Here is a 22,221-nt window from a genome sequence, read left to right as displayed (position 1 = left end):
CCCATCCCTAATTACCCAGAGGTCAGTTAAGATTGTTAAGACACATTGTTGTGTCTCTGGAGGCATGTGTAAGGATGGCAGTTTCTCTCCCTAAAGGGCATTGGTGAATCAGATGGGTCTTTTGACAGTTGACCATGGATGCATGGTTATCATTAGACTCCTAATTCCAGATTCTTATTGAATTCAAATTCTTCCTTCTGCCGTGGTGGGATTTGAACCTGGGTTCCCAAAACACTACCTGGATCTCTGGATTAGAAACCCAGCAATAATACCACTGGGCCATCGCCTCCCCAGATGTCCTCCTAATCAGGCATCTTTTGGTGCATCAGAGAGCTCTACCCCCTCCAACGACAATGGCCATGTCCATGGCAGTATCACCATCTTTGCTCAGCAACGGGCACCTCGCCCCACAACCCATAACTGCCTGATAGGTCCCAGCACCTGAAGACCCTGTCTCCCTGTTTGGTAAGCCAGCATCCTTCCATGCTGCCAACTTCCTTCAAGAGCAGTTGCAAAATGGGCACCATTTCAGGTAGCACTGCTATATTGCCAGTCCCTCACTTCCCTCACATTCTTGCAGTGGGCAGCTCATTGGTAGAAATGGCAGCCAAGGCTGCCAACAGTTAACTGGATGCCACTTGTGAAATGTGTCTCAAATCCTGCAGACTACCAAAGTGGGAATGCCACTCCCCAACTGTCTGAACAATCTTTAGACTGTGGCTAGTTTCCTTCAGGGCACAGCTAACCATTTCATATATGCTGTTACAACTTCACTGAAATCCCACTGACTGCACAACCATAACTACAAAATTATTACTCATGGCAGGACCCAAATTACTCAAATTTAGAAAGCTTTAAGATAAAGCAATTATTACAGCCCTATCATCTAGGTCTATGATATTTGAGTTAAGTGCCATTCTCACACTGTGAATTAGATTTCAAATGGTCACTACAAGAATGGGGGATTTCGCAGTCAGCACGTGTATGATCTTCAGTCATCTTAAAGAACTTGAAAATTGCTGAAAAGAGACATATTGCTTAAGCTTTTCATTCTGCACCTGTCAGGATAATTGGAAGGAAGCCAAATTTCAAATAATTTCAACAATTTATGCCTGAGGAAAAAAGGGTCTTGATTGCTTGGCTTGTCAACTCAGTTTGGCTGAGGCATTGTCATGGAGAAAGCAACAGGAGACTTCCTAAGCTTCTGGGTAAATCAAAAAAATTGTAAGAATTGAACATATTCCTTTTATTTGCAGTGAATGAGTCCCTACATACAAACACAAATTGCTTCTTGCAAACTTATATGAGCTCTATTACATTTTTGACTAATTATGTTAAATTGGGTGTTAATGGAGCTATTTGTGCACTTTAGAATGTTCAGCAAGTGCTCATCAAAAACCGGATCACATCATGAGGTATTTTATTTTGAAGCATGAGCTGGTTCGGTATGTGTGTTCTACCTACTGTGAACAGCCAAACAAATGTCCTGTTAACTTTGGTGTGCTCTGTTCCTGCACAGAGCTTGTAAAATGAGCAAATGACTCAGACTTTATTTATAGGCCTGTGGATAAGGCCAATCGTATGACACTGTAGAACTAAAAGCATAAATCTTAAATCATGAACGTAGGCTTGTATCCATTAGTAGACTTCTCAACTAACATAGTGAGGAAAGGGAGCATTTCCATTTCCACCTCAAAAATGAATGGTGGAGCAAAATGGAGCACACTAAAATGTGTAAGGAAATTCTTACATATGGCAGATTCAAAGATTGCAAACATGTCATTTGCCAAGATACTGAGGAAGGGTAAATTATCAATATGTTATTTCCCTTCTTTCCTTGTAAAAGGTTCAGAGGTAATTGAAATTAGGGATCCAGGCTCAATGACATCCTTTTAATAACTCCAATGAAAGTTTCAAATATTAGGATCCTTAATCAAAACAAAAATCACAACAATTTTGCTCCATATTCATGCCTTGCATAAAGACTTAAGGGACCCCTTCAGCCAATAACTTTGCCAGATTATTTTGCTCATAATAATGTGGAATTTAAGGAAAAGGATACAGAAATTTCAGTGCCTTAGATCACAATTCCTCTCAGCAGCATTGCCAATGCCTTAAGTCAGCATGAGTTAAGAGGAATTATCTCCAAGTTCCTTTCACTGCATTTGTAAGCTATTCACAAATATTTTCAAATTATTCAACACTTAACTACCATTAACATACAGACAAGAGTTTATGTATTCTGAAAGGTGCCATATAAATGCAAGTAATATTTTCTGTGTTATAACTTATTATGTCTGGTCCTGCCCTGTTGACAGAGCAATTTATTAGTAAAGTCCTGTAGAAAAGTCATCCTCTCAACATGATAATAGCGGAATGCCATTCCCAACACCACCATTTACCAGAATAAAAGAAAAATGCTGCTAATTCTGAAAATCCCAAACAAACAGAGAATGCTGGAGAAACACAGTTCTGGCCTCATTTGTGGAGAGAGAAACAGAGTTAATGTTTTGCGTCTGGTATGACATTCTTCAGAACTGGCTCCAACTGTATACTGATCTTTACTCCAGAAAAAAATTGCCTTAAAAATGTTATTACATCTGTTCACCAGTGGGCAGATCTACAAAATGACAAAATGGGGATGAGTGTGTCGATTGACAATACAATTTCTCTGACAATGAGCCAGGGAAAAGATTCTGGATTCAAGACTGATTCGTAACAACCAATTGAATTTTTACAGCACCTACAACATTCAAGAATTTACAAAGACATTTCAGGTATAACAACTGACACTCAGCCAAAGGAGGAGAAAATAAGGATTGATTTTGAGTTCCTACAGTCACTAAGATAGAAGGCAGTTGTGAGGTAAAAACAACCACATCGACTGGCACATCAGTTTCCAAAACTTCATCTGCCATCAGGCTATATTCATGGATGAAGATTCTGGGCTACCTACCTGTACACTGCCTGCGGTGGATTAGGCACACTAAAGCTCACAAGGCCAATTAATGTTGGATTTTCCCGGTAGCCTCCATGTTCTCACATGTGGCAGGGATCAGTTTAGGTGTCATCCTGGCAGTAAGCCAAGGGGACACCTCCCCTCCAAGGCCACACTGCCTGCCCAGGTGCAGAAGCAACCACAGGTCCATACTGTAAAAGGGATCTCTCTAGCCTTTCCCCTACTCCCCCAATTTTCACAGGAGTTGGCTGCAAAATTCATAAATTAATATTTCAAGAAGGTGGAAGGAAGATCACCTCCATTCTGAAACATCCTTTGACTTCTTTAGCTACCACTGCAGCCCACTGTTATTTTGAGTTTAAGGCCCCTGATCGGCCCTTTGGTTCTGACAGTGCAAGCTGTCTCCAAGTTAAAGAGCACCACCATAAAAATCTCAATTGACCATTTCTTCACACGCCCTCCTCTTCTTGGTGGGCACATTTGAAGCCACAAACAGTCCCAGCTTCTGTTCTCTCTCTTTCTCCCTCCCCCAGTGTCCCCATGGAAGGAAAATATGGCCCTGCAAGAAGTAACCAGAACAGTCGTCAAAATAACTCCACAATGGTCAGTAACCCGTCACCAAGTCACCCTTTATTTACATGTGCATAGTACATGACATTAATCCAGATAGCTCACAGCCAGCTCCTAGAGTGAGCAGAACCGCTGGCACTCCAGGACTCTCTGATTGGACCAAGTTAACAGGTCCAATCAGGGAACTCATATTCTAAAAGATTCCCCCAGCCAACCTCGTTCCAATCACTACATCAGCCAAAGAGGGAGGTTCTAAGGTGGGTCTGAACAGGAGAGAGAAATTTAGGAGGGATCCTGAGCTTTGAAGGCTCGGTTGCTAAAGACATGACCAACAATGGTGGAGCAAAGGAATTCAGGGTTTGCTTGTGTCCAGAGCTGGAGGAGCATTGAGATCTCAGAGAGTTGGTGGCTGTGATGTTGACATTACAAATAGTAATTTGCAAGCACATCACATCATTCAAAAATCAGGAATCTTCAAGTCCACGTTAAACCAATCAAAAGCAGTTTATGTCTGCACTAAATGCAGCAAGTTGGCCTCTCTGTAATTAGTCCAGAATTTCTTTCAAAATCTGTTATTCAAATAAATTAAGGAGTTGATCCCTTGATTCAGCTGGTTCTGTCTCCCTATCCATGGCCTCAATTGTCTGATTGACGCAATACTGAGCCATTGTAGCAGTTGCCATGGGAAACAATTACATTGCAATCTGTTCAACGAGCTCACATATAAAGGACAATTTGTCCACCGACAATATGACAGACCTATACTTAGCAAGCTGTAAAATGTCAGTATTAATAACCATTGCCATCATTGTCACCATGGTATTTTGTATAGAAATTGACATCATAATCTTCCTGTCAGTAACAAAACTGGTACAGACCAGCACACTCTTAAGTAGCCACTTAAGCAGACATGGTTCTCTCATTGCAATTTGGACTTATTTAACGGTTCGAAGCCTCTTTTTTCTCAAGGGAAAACAAAGCAAGTATTAAAAACCATAACTAGAATCTGAAACCATTACAGAAAAAAAAATGCTGATAGGCAATACTAGTAGATGTCATTTGTGGAGATTAAACACGGGCATATACCATTGGGCTGACTGACCTGTTTCTGTGCTGTATATTGTATACAATAATTTGGATGGCCTTGTTACCCCTTTCTGAATAAGACCTTTTGTTTTGACAGCCTCAAAAATTGATAAAAGCATCAAAGGAAAGTTTTATTCCTCATTTCATGAAGAGCTTGAAAATAGAAGGAAGAACCCTTGTATTTAAGATCTTTGGAAATTATTATACTTTTCTTAAAAAAAATCAAATGTCAAGCAATATATGCGAGTGAATGGATGCCATAGATCTGAGCTTCATTAGCAGATTTGAAGACATCGGAGTTTTCAATAGCAATCTTATAACATGTTCCAGCTTAATGGTTACTTGGGATACAAGAGGAATTGAAGTGGTCATATGGCATGATAGCAGTTTGTCCTTCTCTGGGTAGAAGGCCTGCATTCATTCCCACCTATTCCAGAAGTGTGTCATAATGAGTCTGAACAACTAGTGTGCAAACCCACAGTGACAGGGCTTGGTGAGTATGCAAACCTCTATTCATATGGTTTGAAAAGTAAGTAAGTCTACAATTAGAGAGACAGTGAACATCAAGTTTAAACTAAAGTTCAAAATCTTGCTTGGCTTTGTTGCTAAATCACTGTGTATACAGACATTATTTTAATAAACAGAGTATTGAATGGTTACTTCTAGGCTTTGAAGTGAGTGAGATAACACAGGCCTGTGTGCATCTGTCACATAGGCACTCAGCAGTCTTGACCACCTCTGTTTGCATTAAATCATTTTCTTCCAAATACAACCCGTCACCTTCACATTTTGTTGATTTAACAGCTAATACAGTAGTTCTCGTAAACTTGTTAACCCAACTCACAACTTCACACTCCGGAAATCTGGGGGTCTAGGCCAAGGGCTGATACTCCCACATGATTTCCCAACCATTAATTCTAATCTTTTGGATGAGCCATTAACAAGAGCAAAGTACAGGACTTGGGGGGGAGGTGCAGTGGTTTCTGAAGGCAACAGATAATGGCATACTTGGAGGGCTGGCAGAGGTTGGTGTTTTGACTGTGGTCTGTACAGAGAACATATCTAGCAGTAGGATGGAGCTGTCTGTAATCTAGTCCCTTTGCAGATTCAAAGCTTTGATTCTGGAGAAGTTGGTGGTGGGGTGAAAGTGTTTTGAATCCTTGCACTATTGTTCAGAATATACAATCAATTAAAAGCACACGGACTGCATTTTGGCCTTGTGCAAAATCTTGATTAGGCTTCAAGTAGAATACTTGGACAAGTTTTAATCAACACACATGAAGAAGAATTCTGTGTCTCTGTAAAGGATACAGAGAATGGGCCTTTTAAAAAAAAATCCATAGTTGCCAAGGTGGCCTCAAAATAGTATTTCAATGTCTGATAAATGATTGAGGTTTATTTTTAAAAACTGACAGGACTAGCTTATATATATGTAGACCAATAGGGAGCACTAAGAGTCAAGGTTACAAGTTTTGACAGGTCAGTTGGTACCTCTTTGATCTGACTTTGTAGGTGGTGGGCTCAAATGCAACTTTAGACACCTGAACACAAAAATGTAGCCCGAGACCCCGGTGCAATATTCAGAGACTGCTGCACTGTAAGAGTTTCCATCTTTCAGGTGAGATGTTAAATAAAAACCATTATGCCATCTCAGAGGGAGTGTGAAAGATTCCATGGTACTGTTTGAACAAGAACAACTCAGTTATCACTAGTGTCCTGGCCAATATTTATCTCTCAATCAACATTACAAAAGCAGGTTATCTGGTCATTGTATTACATTATGATGTAAAGACAAGCGGCATTCACTTAAAGTGAAATTAATTCTTATGAAGAGTATTTTTGTGGGCTAAAAGGATGAAATTGCAAAAACGTTGATTAAAGTTAGGGTGAATTGAAAAAATCAAAACTGAGAATGAAAGAATTTTGTTAAGTAAGGAATTAAGGGGAATGGAAAAGGGTGGATTAATAGAATTGAGATACGGATCATCTATTCTCTAACTGAGTAACAGAGTAAGCGCAAGGAGCTCAATGATCCGCCGCTCTTCTTATATTTCGTTTGAATTTAAAGCATATTTAAAATAAAATAGCTCAACATTTCATCTTGAACCTTGTCTCCTTGTGTCTTTGTCTGCTTGCCTCTGACAGATTGAAAACACACAGGAAATTACACAGAAGATAAAGGAACAAACCAGTTGGTCAATGTTTGATGCTCCACACAAGCCTACATATGTGAAGGACACAAATATCCAGTCAAGACAACAAAGGCACACTTCTGTTACATGCCACAGACATGATACAGTTGAGTCAACTTTATTCAAAGTTAGACCATGAAACCTCATAACAAAGTAAAAAGTGCCACTAAACTAGAGGGGGTATCTGTAGTGGGCCAGAATTAGTGGCACTACAGTCATTTCAGTTTGCATTTAAAGCAACGTAACTCAAAGTTGTGGAAATTGCTTTTTATTGCTAAAAAACAAAACGAGATATACTGCTAAAGCTTTTGTCTTCCACTCATCAGGACAGGTGCACAAATGCCAAATTTAGCAAGTCCAGGACGTCCAGTCCCTATGCAACTGTATTCCTCATGCAGATGGTCTCAAGGGCCTCCACTTCTTCCTGTCCCGCAGGCCCAACCAGTCCCCCTCCACCGACACCCTCATCCGCCTAGCCAAAATCGTTCTCACCCTCAACAACTTCTCCTTCGATTCCTCCCACTACCTACAGACAAAGAGGGTGGCCATGGGTACCTGCATGGCCCCAAGCTATGCCTGCCTCTTTGTAGGTTACGTGGAACAGTCCCTCTTCCGCACCTACACAGGCCCCAAGCCCCACCTCTTCCTCTGTTACATTGATGACTGTATCAGTGCCGCCTCTTGCTCCCCAGAGGAGCTCGAACAGTTCATCCACTTTCCACCCAAACCTCAAGTTCACCTGGGCCATCTCCAACACATCCCTCACCTTCCTGGACCTCTCAGTTTCCATCTCAGGTAACCAGCTAGAAACTGATGTCCATTTCAAGATCACTGACTCCCACAGCTACCTAGAATACACCTCCTCCCACCCTCCCTCCTGCAAAAATTCCATCCCCTATTCCCAATTCCTCCGCCACATCTGCTCCCAGGATGAAGCATTCCACTCCCACACATCCCAGATGTCCATGTTCTTCAAAGACCGCAACTCTCCCCCCACAGTGGTCGAGAACGCCCTTGACCGCGTCTCCCACATTTCCCGCAACACATCCCTCACAGCCCGCCCCCGCCACAACCGCCCCAAGAGGATGCCCCTCACTTTCACATACCACCCCACCAACCTCCGGATACAACGCATCATCCTCCAACACTTCCGCCATCTACAATCCGACACCACCACCCAAGACATTTTTCCATCCCCACCCTTGTCTGCTTTCCGGAGAGACCACTCTCTCCGTGACTCCCTTATTCGCTCCACACTCCCTCCAACCCCACCACACCCGGCACCTTCCCCTGCAACTGCAGGAAGTGCTACACTTGCCCCCAAACTGCCTCTGTCACCTCTATCCCAGGCCCAAAGATGACTTTCCACATTAAGCAGATGTTCACCTCCACATCTGCCAATGTGGTATACTGTATCCATTGCACCCGCAGAACACCTCCGCTCAGTTTGCAATAAACAACTGCACCTCCCAGTCGTGAACCATTTTAACTCCCCCTCCCATTCCTTAGACGACATGTCCATCATGGGCCTCCTGCAGTGCCACAATGATGCCACCCGAAGGTTGCAGGAACAGCAACTCATATTCCGCTTGGGAACGCTGCAGCCCAATGGTATCAATGTGGACTTCACAAGCTTCAAAATCTCCCCTTCCCCCACTGCATCACACAACCAGCCCAGTTTGACCTCTCCCCCCACTGCATCCCAAAACCAGCCCAGCCTGTCCCCGCCTCCCTAACCTGTTCTTCCTCTCACCCATCCCTTCCTCCCACCTCAAGCAGCACCTCCATTTCCTACCTACTACCTCATCCCACCTCCTTGACCTGTCCATCTTCCCCGGACTGACCTATCCCCTCCCTACCTCCCCACCTATACTCTCCTCTCCACCTATCTTCTTTTCTCTCCATCTTCGGTCCGCCTCCCCCGCTCTCCCTATTTATTCCAGAACCCTCTCCCCATCCCCCTCTCTGATGAAGGGTCCAGGCCCAAAACGTCAGCTTTTGTGCTCCTGAGATGCTGCTTGGCCTGCTGTATTCATCCAGCTTCACACTTTGTTATCCAGGACAATACACACTCAGTGGCAACAGTATGTATCCTTCCAAGATGCACTGTTGAATTTCACCAAGCCTTCTTTGACAGCACTTTTCAAATCCACAACTATTATCATCTAGAAGGAAAAATGCACTGGATCACCAGAAGCTGCAAGTTCCCCTATAAGTCACTCACCATCCTGACAGGGAAATATATTGTTGTTCCTTCACTGCTACTGGGTCAAAATCCTGGAATTCCCTCCCGAACAGCACTTTAAAAGCAGCTAATCATACCCTTCCACCTTCCTGCTATTTCTCCATAGCCTGACAAGTTTCGTGTTCAAATATTTACCCAATTCCAGTTGAAAGTCCTTATTCCATCAGATTCCACTGTTATTTCTGGCAGTTCATTCCATTTTACAATTACGCCGAGTAAAAATAATCCTCCTGGTTCTTTGGCCAATTCTTTTCAACATGAATCTTTTGCTTTGTAAATTCACCAATGAAAATCAATTTACTACAAAGAAAAATCTGAGCCACAACATAAATGAAATATTGCAATATAGGTACATGCATAATTGGAAATGAAAGCTGGTGTAAAGTTTGGACAGCTTTAAGTTAGGATCATGTCAAAATTTATCACAGAATTAAACATATTTCGGAATAGGAATTCAATTCCCTTTGAAGAGTGTGAAGAGTTGAATTAGCTTTAAAGTGTGAAACAGGCCAAGAAAATAGATCCAAAAATTAAAGTGAAAATTCAACCTCAAAGACAGCGAATCAGAAGGAAGGTCAGAGATACCGATGTTTTAAAGAGGAGTATCACATCAACAATGTTAAAAAAGATCCCGTCTAATGAAGGAACTAAATGATTACTTCACAAGTAAGCAAAGTGCACAGAAATTGAAAAGAAAAATGTTGGAACCCAAAACACAATTTATGCCAGCTACAAAGAAAATCAGAAATTAAATGGTAATCTATCGTAACCATGAACCAGTGTCAATTGTTGTTTAAAACCCAATGACTCATTACTGCTCGTTACGGACAGAAATCTGACATCATTACCTGGTTTCATCTACAAATGACTCCAGATCCACAGCAACATAATTCACTCTTAACTAGCCTTTTGGCAATTAGGGATGAGCAGTAACTACTAATCTAATTGGTGGCTCCAACATTCCACGAATGAATAAATAAATAAAACATGTAGTCTGAACAACCTTAATGCTCTCCATATGGTACCTAAACTTAACTTTCTTACCACTACTTAAGATTCTGCAATGGTTATCATTTCATTAAACTGTAATATTCAGTTGGTTTGACCAGCAATATGCCACAAGATATTGTCTTATGATCTGAACAAACTGACAATAATTATCTACATCTTTGCAACTGATAAACATCATGGCAAATATCAGTGTAGATTTGTGGAGAAGAATATGCCTAACACAAAGTGACATTAAACCAAGGCTTGTCTGTCCTCGATACTACCCAAAGTACAGAAGAGTTCTGGTGGTATCATGGATAATGTTTATCTCTCAAATAATCATCACTCAGTGGATCCAATCATGCACATAACAGTGTTGTTGTGTGTGATTTTGTAGCATTACAACTTGACTACAGTACAGAAGTACATCATGGGACACCACGACAGTTAAAGCCACTTCAGAAATCCATCTTTTTCTCTTAAATAGGATTTAATATTTATTCCATCACAGACATGCACAATCAATTCATGCAACATTTGTCACTGTTCAATGTCTAACTAGTGGTTAAAATCCTATCAGATAGAATACTTCTACTGCTAGCTATGTACGCATATACAGTATCTATTCCTAAAACATCCACCACAGTAAATTTCAGCCTGACATGAGTTTGAAACCAACACCGAGAGCAGTTTCTTTCCCCCCTCGTTTTCTGGCCCTACTTTGTTTCTTCGCTGCAAGTCATTTCATGTTCTAATCCAATCTAGATTTTAGCTGTTATAAAAAAAGATTTATTTTGAATCTATACTGACAAGTATAATGGAGAAAGAAATCAGGAAACAACATGTATTAGCTACTGCAAAAAAAAACGCACAGGAAATGACTGCAACATGCATCTTACTTTGAAGCTTTTATAATTGAAACACAACGACTTTGATGTTGGGAACAAAATGGACACTAACTCATAACAGGAAGGCAATTAATTGGCTTTGAAGAGTGTGAAAAGTTGAATTAACTTTAAAATATGTAAAACTTGCCACGGAAACACATCCACTAGCATTGTTCGGGCTAAATTAAACTGGGATCTCAACTTCAACAACGTAACTGACTTGTATAGCACCATTAATATAAATGAAATGCACCAAACTGTTTCACTTGATCATTTTTAGTGATTAAGTAATTAAGCATTTTTAATTAAATAATATGACACTGAGTCACAATAGGATATGGAAGGTCAGGTGACCAAAAGCTTTGTTGAAGGGATAAGTTTTATGGAGAATCTTAATAGAGGAAAGTGAGGTAGAGAGAATATTCCAGACCTTGACAGCAAGGCAACTGAAGGCATGAATGAATTGAAGGCAACTATGAATGAGGAGTAAATAGCACGTGCATAAGATCATAAACCCTAAGATATAGGAGTTTAGGCCATTCAGCCCATCAGGTTTCTTCCACCATTTCACCATGGCTGATATGTGTCTCAACCCCACTCTCCTACCTTCTGGTCATAATCCCTTAGCAATCAAGAAACTATCTATCTCTGTCTTAAAGACATGCAAAGCTTTAGCCCCTATAGTCTTCTGCAGCAATGATTTAAGAGTCAGAGAGCTGCACAGCATGCCTTCGGTCCAACTCATCCATGTCAACCAGGTAGCCTAAATTAATCTAGTCCCATTTGCCAGCACTTGGCCCATATCCCACTTAATGCTTCCTATTCATATACGCATCCAGATGCCTTTTAAATGTTGTTATTGTACCAGCCTCTACCACTTCCTCTGGCAGCTCATTCCATACATACGCCACCCTCTGGGTGAAAAAGGTGTCACTTAGGTCTTTTTTAAATGCCTTCTCTCTCACCTCAAATCTCTGCTATGTGCTTTTGGATTCTCCCAATCATGCCCCTCATGATTTTATAAATGACTATAAGGTCACCTCTGAGGCTCTGACGTTCCAGGGAAAATAGCCCCAGTTTATTCAGCCTCTACCTATACCTCAAACCATCAAAACCTGGCAATATCCTTATAAATCTTTTCTGAACCCTTTCAAGTCTCACAACATCCTTCCTATAGCAGGGAGGCCAGCAATGCACACAGTATTCCAAATGGCCTAACCAATGTCCTGTACAGCCTCAACATGATCTCCCAACTCTTATGCTCATGGCACTGACCAGTAAGGGCAAACATACTGAACGCCTCCTTCACTACCCTGTCTATCCGGGGCTCCACTTTCAAGGAACTGTGCACCTGCACTCCAAGGAGTTTCATGGATTCACCACTTTCTGGCTGAAGAAATTCCTCCTCATTTCAGTTCTAAAGGGTCATGCCTTCACTCTCAGGCTGCCATCAGGTCCTAGACACTCCTACGGTCTTCTTTACATCTGGTCTATCTAGGTCTCTCACCATTCTGTAAGTTTCAATAAGAAACCCTCATCGTGCTAAACTCTATTGAATACAGACCCAGGCTCGACAACTACTCTTCATATTTCAAACCCTTCATTCCCAAGATCTTCCTTGAGAACCTCTTCTTGACCCCCTCCGACATTAGCACATCCTTCCTTAGATACAGGGCCCAAAGCTACTTACGATATTCCAAATGCGGTATGAACAGCACCTTACACAACCTCAGCAATGCATCTCTTGTACTCTAGTCCTCTTGAAATGAATGCTAATATTGTAGTTGCCTTGTTAACTGCTAATTGAACCTGTATGTTAACCTTAAGAGAATCCTGAATCCTTGGGACGCCCAGTAGGAGCAAATTACTGCAGACACTGGAATCCGTACTGAAAACAAAAAGTACCGGAGATCATGGCAGGTCAGGCAACATCCCTGAACAGAAAGCAAGCTACCATTTTGAGTCTAGATGGCTCTTCATCAAAGCTGGCATGAAGTGTAGAGGGGACAGCATTTATGCAATGGGGGGCAGGCAGGAGAGGGGTGTGTTGGGGGAGAAAGGATGTTGATAGCTCAGATTAAGTGTTCAGAATGTGAGAATGGCAGAACAATGGTGTGTCTAACTGCCAGACTGGAAGAGCCAGACAATCCCACTGAAGTGGGGGACATGAGAAGTCACAGTGACAGAGAATGTAACGAGTAAGTATAAAAGAAAGGGAAGAAATGGGAGGGCATTCACAATCTGACAGTGTTGAATGCAATATTGAGCCCAGAAAGTTGTGAAGTGCCTAGTCTGAAGATGATATGCTGCTCCTCCAGTTTTCACTGTGATTTGCTGCAGCATTGCAAGTGTCAAGTGAACCACTCTCTCTACCAACCCCCAACCCCTGCAGGACTGCAGTAGTCACTGGATGCCATCCTGAAAAAGACTCTTTTCTCCCCTTTCTGCATTCTGCCAGTCAACCAATCCTCTATCCATGTCAGACCTTTACCCCTAACACCCAGGAATGCTGAGCTGTTTTGTCTGATGATAGCCCAATCTTGCAGAGGTGGCCAAACCCGTTGTGCACCAAGTGATTCTGTTGGACCAGAAATAAGAGGCATAGCACAGAACATGACCAGAGTCAGAGAACAATGGTTTTACTGGGAAGTAGGATATTCTATCCAAATGTTAAATGCTTAAAAAATAATCTGATTTGTATTTAAATGACTCCATACTCAATTTGTGCACTTGTCCTATTGATAGACCACAAGCTCAAAGAAATAGGTTTCTGCAGGTTTAGTTTGAATTTGCCCCTGTTAAATGCAAACCATGTTCTCAGCCCCTACTATTTCAGAGGATATATTATCTTGTTCTGATCAAAATTTTCCAGCTAGTACTTCCCAAGCTTTTTCCCGGTGACCCCATTTAGAAGGGAATCATGGAGTTTGGGAGGTTTGTTTGTCTGTTAGAGCATAAACACGGCTGTTATTTTACTTTTGGATTAGGATTATTCCATGGCACAACATCATCGGCCGAAGGGCCTGTACTTTGCTGTACTTTTCTATGTTCTATGTTCTAACTATGTCAGTCAGAACTCTATAGAAGCCATTGGTGTCTTGGAGCTCACGACCCCAGAGGTTCAGCTCACAACTACACTTAGGGTCCTAACTCCACTTTGGGAAGACTTGGCCTAATTCCTTCAGAATCCTCACAACAGTGAGCAATTCAAATCTTTTTTTCATAACATCTGTTGGAAAATTACAAGCTAAAGCAAATTCATCATTATAATTTTAATTCATTCACAGGGTATGGCCATTTATTACCCATCCCTAATTGCTCAGGCAGCTGTTAAGACTCAACCATATTGCTGAGAGTCTGGAGTGACATGTAGACCAGACCAGGTGAGGATGGCAGTTTCCAGCTCTGGAGGACATTAATGAACCAGACGGGTTTTTCCTGGTCACGGTTTCACAGTCATCGTAAGTCTTAATACCAGATTTTCACAGATTTCCAACTTCGCCAGGTCCCCAGAAGATTACCTGAGTCTCTTGATTAATAGACTAGCAATAGTACCGTTAGGGCCACACTCCCCTCATTAACAAGCGTTCATCAGAAAATGAATAGTGATTATTAGTTATCACAGTCTGCTTCTCTCCAGACTAATCTGCAAGTGAGGCCTACACTTTAATATCATTCAAATTAAACTTATGTTCAAATAAATTCAGAATTATTGTGCCATAAATCCAAGTGGTTTCAGTCAGGTGAACACCCCTACTTTCCATCAGAGATACTCTTTTTAAGAATGTAGCCAGTTTAACTTGCAACTTGAGCAACTTCAAACAGGACTTCAATAACCCTGAAAGGCAATCAAATTTTATAAATGATAGTGTCCTGTGATTTGTTGAGCCTCAGATATTAATCACATCACATTCAAAATTAGTTAATATGTCAATCAAGTAGAAATATGGATATGATATCACACAATTGCACAAGCTTGCAGGAGATCCAGCAATAACATAAGTTACTATCTTGTCCAATAAAACTGCTTGTGACACTTAAGTTTGCTATTAATATCAAACAGAAGGTGCCAGCAGGGCTCTGTTGGCAGTGCTCTTGCCTCTAAGTCAGAAGGTTGTGAGTTCAAGTCTTAATCAGAATTTGAGAACAAAATCAAACCTGACACTTCAGTGTGATACTGAGGGAGTATTACAATATGGGAGATGACATCTGTTGATTGAGATGATTCAGATGGATGAAAAAAACCCAGTCAAAGACACAGTTACAAAGAGCACGGGAGTCACACTGCATCTCCTAGCAACGATTTATCTCTCCAATCAACGTCACCAATACAGCTTATCTGGCCATTGTCATGTTGCTGTTTGTGGGAGCTTCTTGTGTACAAACTATTGCACCTTATGAAAGGGCTGGGCTCCAAAAGCTTGTGTGATTCGAAATAAACCTGTTGGACTATAACCTAGTGTCGTGTGACTTCTGACTTTGCACAAGCTATTGCCATACTTTCTACATTACAATGCCTTTCCAAAGCACATAATTTGCAATAGAACACGTTGAAACTGCTGTGCTCTGGTGAGAAAATCTATAAATTCAAGTCTGTTCTTATTTTAAAATTCAACACTGAGACCCAAGGAGATATTAAGACAGGCAACCAAGAGCTTGGGCTGAAAGACAGGTTTTGAAGCATCTTCAACCGATCAAAGATCAAGGGTAAAGCATGAAAAAAATTCAGACATTGAATATGATCTAGCTTCAGTAGGTAGATTCCCCAGAGCAGTTGCATTTGACAGATCATACACCTGAAACAAAGACCGTGTCTATAAAATTTTGATTCACAAACAGATAAGTCAAAGCACTACATTTCTAACATGGAGACAAATTGTCTTAATTTATCCTTACATTTCAAAGGAAAAATAAATTCCATTCATACAGCGCCTTTCACGCCTTTAGAAGAATCCAAAGCATTTCATAGCCAATGCATTACTTTTCACATGTGGCCACTGCTGTTTCGTAGACAAGTGTAGGAGCTAATTTCTGTACTAACAGCAGTGAAATCAACAACCAGTTAATCTATTTTTAGTAATGTTGTATGAGGCCTAAACACTGAGAAAATCTCTTCTACTCCTTCAAAAAATAGTGTTATAACACTTTTATTTACATGCAGCTGGACAGTCAGTTAGTTTGATATTGCACCCAAAAAACGTGTTGCTGACAGTGCAGCACTCTTACGGGCTAATATATTCAATCACTGGAGCAAGCCTTGAATTCTCACATTTTAATGTGAAGACAATGGTCAGAGCAACTAAGCAAAGCAGAAATTTGAGATAAGTGAGAGAAAAGAGCAAAAGGGAAAGGAAATTTTATACCTATCTTCACCCCTCAAATGACAATTCAGGAAAATGCCAAAGATTACAATAATACTTATGACCTGCACTATTTTGACTTTAATTAACAACAAATTAATTAGGTAATTCAATTGTGTGGAAAAGTGGTCTACAGCATGTTTCACACAAGGGAAATAAACACTACAAACCAAAGGATGTGGGCTTGAGAAGAGTTTATCAAAGCAGCAGATGTTAAGTAAGAGACGACAAGGTTAGAGCTGGATGAACACAGCAGGCCAAACAGCATCAGAGGAGCAGGAAAGCTGACATTTCGAGCCGAGGCCCTTCTTCAGAAATGGGGGAGGCTAAGGGGATTCTGAAATAAATAGCGAGAGAGGGGGAGGTGGTTAGAAGATGGATAGAAGAGAAGATAGGTGGACAGCAGACAGAAAAGGTCAAGAAGGCGGGGTTGGAGCCAGTAAAGGTGAGTGTAGGTGAGGAGTTGGGGAGGGATAGGTCGGTCCAGGGAGGACGGACAGGTCAAGGAGGCGGGATGAGGTTAGTAGGTAGGAGATGGGGGTGGGGCTTAAGGTGGGAGGAGGGAATAGGTTGAAGGAAGGACAGGTTAGAGAGGCAGGTATGAGCTGGGCTGGTTTTGGGATACAGTTGGGGGAGGGGAGATTCTCCTCCTTGACATGTCTGTTCTCCCTGCTTATGGGAGAGTCTTGTTGTCAGGGGGATTGAGGGGGGAAGTGAGTCAATAGATGTTTTATTGTGAGTTATCCTCTCCCTAACTCCCCACCCACACTCACCTTTACTGGCTCCAACCCTGCCTCCTTGACCTGTCTCCTCTCTACCTATCCTCTCCTTTATCCATCTTCTATCTGCCTCCCCCCTCTTCCTATTTATTTCAGAATTGCCTTCACCTCCCCCATTTCTGAAGAAGGGTCTAGACTCGAAACATTAGCTTCCCTGCTCTCTGATGCTGCTCGGCCTGCTGTGTTCATCCAGCTCTGCACCTTGTTGTCTCAGATTCTCCAGCATCGGCAGTTCCTACTAACTCTGCAATAAGCTGTTACGTAAGGTTTTATTAGAGAAAGGACGGGAAATATAATGACTAAAATGTACCAATTTGCAGATCATTAAAACCAGATGTATTATCCAAAGTAAACAAGAAAGCCCTTAGAATTCTTAATGGAGTGATCTCCATGGGAAGTGAGTAGATACTTTGAACTTTCTGGTAGCAATTCCCTTGCTCCAGAGGACCTCCGAGAAATCTCTAATTCTCAGCTAGAATCATAGATTTTGGACAGCTCTCTGGACCTGACCTGAGTAGAAATAAAGGAAATGCATTAAATGGATTAGAACATTTTCAAACTCCTGTACAACTACAGATTGATTCCCCAATAACTCACAATCAAACATCTATTGACTCACTTCCCCCCCTCAATCCTCCGGACAACAAGACTCCCCCATATGTGTCTGTATTTTCCAGCACTACTGCCTGAATTTGACACAATTACACATCTCACCCTCCCTAACTTCTGACCTAACCTAACTGAATATCTCTCATCACCTGAATAACCTCTCTGACTTAAGGACAGTCACTCTCCCGACGCAGCTAGGAGTCCAAATACATTACCCACATAGCCCTTCTCGCACCCTACTCATTCACAGATATTCACGTTAAACCTTTACACCCACTTCATTGTAGCTAGTGCGTAAAAGTGAGGTCTGTGTCCACTCCTCCATTCCACACTGTAGTACTGCAATCGGGTTCTTCAGTGGATTCTGCACTCTGCATTTCTGGAGAAACTAGGCTCAGCAGACCCAGCGAGGAAATGCAGAGCAGAGTTTGGTGGGGACAGGTTCAAGTCGGACAATAACTCAACAGTGAGTTCCAATTCCTTGGTAGATTTGGGACAAAGTGATTGAGACTCCCAAATGAAGTGGATGTAGCTAAAAGCATGTGTTGACGTGAAGGTGCTGGTGTTGAACTGGGTTGGACAAGATCAAAGTTCACATAACACCAGGTTATAGTCCAACGGCAACAAAATGTGAGGCTGGATGAACACAGCAGGCCAAGCAGCATCTCAGGAGCACAAAAGCTGACTTTTCGGGCCTAGACCCTTCATCAGATAGTCCAACGGGTTCATTTCAAAACACAAGCTCTTGGATCCTCGTTCCTTCTTCAGATGTTGGTGAGAGAAGTTGTATCAGACACAGAATTTATAAGTAAAATATCAAAACACCAATGATGAGGATGTATGAAACAACATGTTCACTGAAGCAGGAAAGGACAAGGCCATGTAGAGATTCAAAACAAAAATTGGATAAAGACCTGGAAACCAACATTGTCAAGTAAATGTACATTTTAAAACAGAGAGTGCTAAATGAGTTAGTAACCTGGTCACAGGGATGAGGCAGGGAGAGGTTGCAATGTGCAAGAAGGAAATATCATTCTTCTGATTAGATCTGAAATAAAACAGCTTTCAACCCACACAGATCTATCTCTGGCTGCGTACTTCAAATTCTTGACAAATTGAAAATGAAAGACACGCAACAAAAGGTTGTTTGGGTCACAGTAGCAACAGAGACAGAGGGACAATAGCTACCACTGTTGTGCAGCTTCATTCTAATTGTTCAGGGCGGCTTTACTGAATCACATTTAGTCTGAGATTTTACTCTCAAATTGCTGGTTTCTAACATCACATTCCAAAAATTCTTCAAGTCTTTTCACTTTTCATTTAAAGGGCATTATTTAAATACAATACATTATTATTGTTTAGCCTATATACAAGACAGAAGCTTATTTTTCAAGTTTCACATAACGAATTCAAACCAACTATATAGAACAAAGTATTTGCTGTTCCACTTTCCAGGACTAAGTGCCAGAATATCTTCTGAAATACAATTGGTCTTTTGTATAATATCAGGATCTATTTAATATTAAAATTTATTAGACGGAGCACGTGAATAATTTAAGCTGGAATCATCAAAAATCATGTGCATTGGTCATACAAAATATTGTAAAAAGTTTTGAAATATAATTGAGGAATATGCTATTGATTAGGTTTTACAGTCATGTTTTCACTCAATTGAAAAGAACTTGTGTGCTTTCCTTGCTTCTTAGTATCATAATACAAAGGCAGGAAAAGAGAAATCAAAGTAACAAAAGCAACCACAAAAAAAGGGTAAAGAGAGGGCGAGGGGGGGCAGAGAAGAGAAAGAAGGAGAAGAGAAAGCGGGGAGAGGGAGGTCAAAGTTGTGAGAGAGTGTTGGGCAACTGGGTAGGAAAGGAACAAAGGATGAGAGACGGAAAGGGGGTGGAACAGAGAAAGCAAGGGGCTACAGAGTGGAAGGGGGTAAGAGGTGAGAAAGAGGGGAAGGGGCAGATAGAAGGGAAGTTGTGGGAGAGGGTTAGTGAGAGCGCAATAGAGAAAAAGTCAAGGAGGTGGGTTCAGGGGCAGAATGTGGCAGAGAGTCAAGGGATGATGTGAGACAGAGAGGGAGAGAAAGAAGTGAAAGTGGGGAGAAATCCAGGGCATGCATGTGAGAGAGGAGAGCAAGGGGGCGGAGGGTTGCAGGGGGCTGGGGTGTGTGCAAGGGGCTGGGGCAGTGCAAGGGGGCAGGAGGTGCAGTGGGGGTGTAAGGGGCTGGGCAGTGCAAGGGGATTGAGAGGGGAAGGAGGAAGAGTGTGTGTGGAAGGGGGAGAGGGAGGGAAGGGCAAAAAGCAGAGGGAGATGGTGCGAGAGGACAGGATTGAGGGACAGAAGGGATGGAGATTGGGAAGGGAGACGAAGCAGCAAGACAGATGGGGAGCAAATATGGAGGCAGATTGGGAGCAGCAGCAAGCGTCTGTGTAATGCTGAGGTGAATAAAATGATCAAGCTTCAATCTTGGTTATCAACAGTACATTGCTTTGCAAACTGGTGATTTATTCTAGCATCTGTAATGTTGTGGTTGAGCACAAACTCAATAGGGGTAATATCCTCATACTTTTCAACTGGTCTTTGGCCATCCCACAGAAGGATCTGCTGTCTTACCATTTAAATCCCTCTTAGTGGGCCGTAGCTATGGCAGAAAGTGGCTGTAACATGCAGGGCGAAGTGGAGTGTGGGCACAGACATGTGTGTATTCAATTAGTGGACAGGCTAGCAGCAAAGGAACTCACCAGAGCGTGCTGTAGCAACTGTGAAAAGCATTAGTTACCTGGCTGACAGACCACACAGGTGGTATGAGGTATAGTAAATCATTTAGCAAATGGGTGGAAATCAACAAGCCCAAACTATAAAACAAAATGAATGAAGGCTTCTTCTCAGTTTCACCCTGGGACATAAAATTGTCAATGGAAACAGTATATTTTGTTTCTAACATTACTGAGGCCACTTCTTCCATTGGAAAAGCAAAGGTCTAGCAATGTTGGAGGTATAATTAATCCGATACTAATACATGGTGCTTAGCTTGAAAGTGAGATGATTCAAGTTTGAAACAGGTACAGATTTTTTTCACTGCCACCCAAATTTGAGAATAAAACAGGCTCATCCATCTGTAATTATCTTTGTGATGGCCTGCAGGTGCTGTATACTGATTGTCCCACAGCTGGGCTCACAATGGACTAATATTTCAGGTCCCGGCCTTATATCGGAACTGGGAAATGTCAGAGAATATAACAGATCACAGCACAATGAATGCTGGGAGGTATGTAAAGAGAAAAAAACGTTGGGAAGGTCAGTAATTAGATTGAACGCGGAACAGATCAAATGCCAATATGGTTGGTGGCGCAGGGTTAAAGGAAAGGGTAATGGAACCAGTAAAGGAACAAATGATATACTCAGATGATATGAATGGTAGAAGAGCAAAGAGCTGCTGTCCAAATGATTAACTAAGGAAAAAATTAAAACGGTAAAAACATGTAAAGATATGGTGCCCAAGACCACAATCTTCCAATTTTATTGTACCAACTAAACTATTGTTTACTATCACTTGGTTAACCTTTACTAGGACAAGGGAAGGTTGACCTTTTGGTGAGGATGGATCCTGTAGATATTAGCTAAGATTTTGAGGGAGAGGCGATAGCCTAGTGGTATTATTGTTGGACTGTTAATTCAGAGACCCAGGTGATGTCTGGGGACCCAAATTCCCACCTGCTGTGGCAGTAAGTGAATTCAACTAAAATCAGGAATAATTAAGAGTAGAATGATGGCCATGAATTGATTGTCGGAAAAAAACCTATACGTTTCCCTAATATCCTCGAGAGGAGGAAGCTCCCATGCGGAAACAGAAATGTCGTGGCTCTTAACTGTCCTCTGGGCCATTAGGATGGGTGATAAATTCTGGCCCAGCCAATGACGCCCTCTTCCCATGGATGGATAAAAATGCAGTCAGCAGCAAAGTAAAGGTGCTCACTGATAACATGATAGAAAGCTGCCCACAAAGATCCAGCAGGATTTTCCACTTTTCAAACAGCAATTCAAACCTGGCATCAAATCAAAGAATCATTTGGCATGTGGCATCAGTGCTTTCAACAAGCAAGTAAGGGTTCAATCACAGTAAAGTACCCAAATGAAGCAAACCAGGGAGTTAAAAGCAGTTAAGTTAACATTCACATCTTCAGTAGAAAAATTAATACATAACTGTATTATAACAACAGCTGAAATTGCTGCACTCCACCATCTTTAACTGCTTCATCAATGACATTTCTTCCGTCTTGAAGTTAGAGATGGGGATGTTCACCATTAGTTACGCAATGTTCAGCAACATTCACCACATCTCGGATACTGAGGAGTTCGTGTCCATTTGCAACGAGACCTGGACATTGTTCAGGCTTGGCTAAGAAGTAGCAAGTAAGATTGGGGCCACACAAGTGCCAGGCAATGACCATTTCCAAAAGAGAAAATCTAAGTATTATCCCCTTGATGTTCGATATCATCACTTTGCTGATACCCCACTATCAATATCCTGGAGGTTA

The 22,221-nt window shown here is 41.8% G+C and overlaps 1 protein-coding gene across 2 annotated transcripts in view; it reads right to left on the bottom strand.

Annotated features, from left to right (window-relative positions):
* LOC125462293 (uncharacterized protein C7orf50 homolog) overlaps positions 1 to 22,221 on the bottom strand; it is a 335,367-nt gene that overhangs the window by 122,695 nt on the left and 190,451 nt on the right. The window lies entirely within an intron of this gene.

Source organism: Stegostoma tigrinum, chromosome 23 (assembly GCF_030684315.1).
Source record: "Stegostoma tigrinum isolate sSteTig4 chromosome 23, sSteTig4.hap1, whole genome shotgun sequence".
In the NCBI taxonomy this organism is placed as follows: domain Eukaryota; kingdom Metazoa; phylum Chordata; class Chondrichthyes; order Orectolobiformes; family Stegostomatidae; genus Stegostoma; species Stegostoma tigrinum.
Note: the sequence above shows the minus strand (reverse complement) of the source record. Positions and strands in the feature narration are given on the sequence as shown.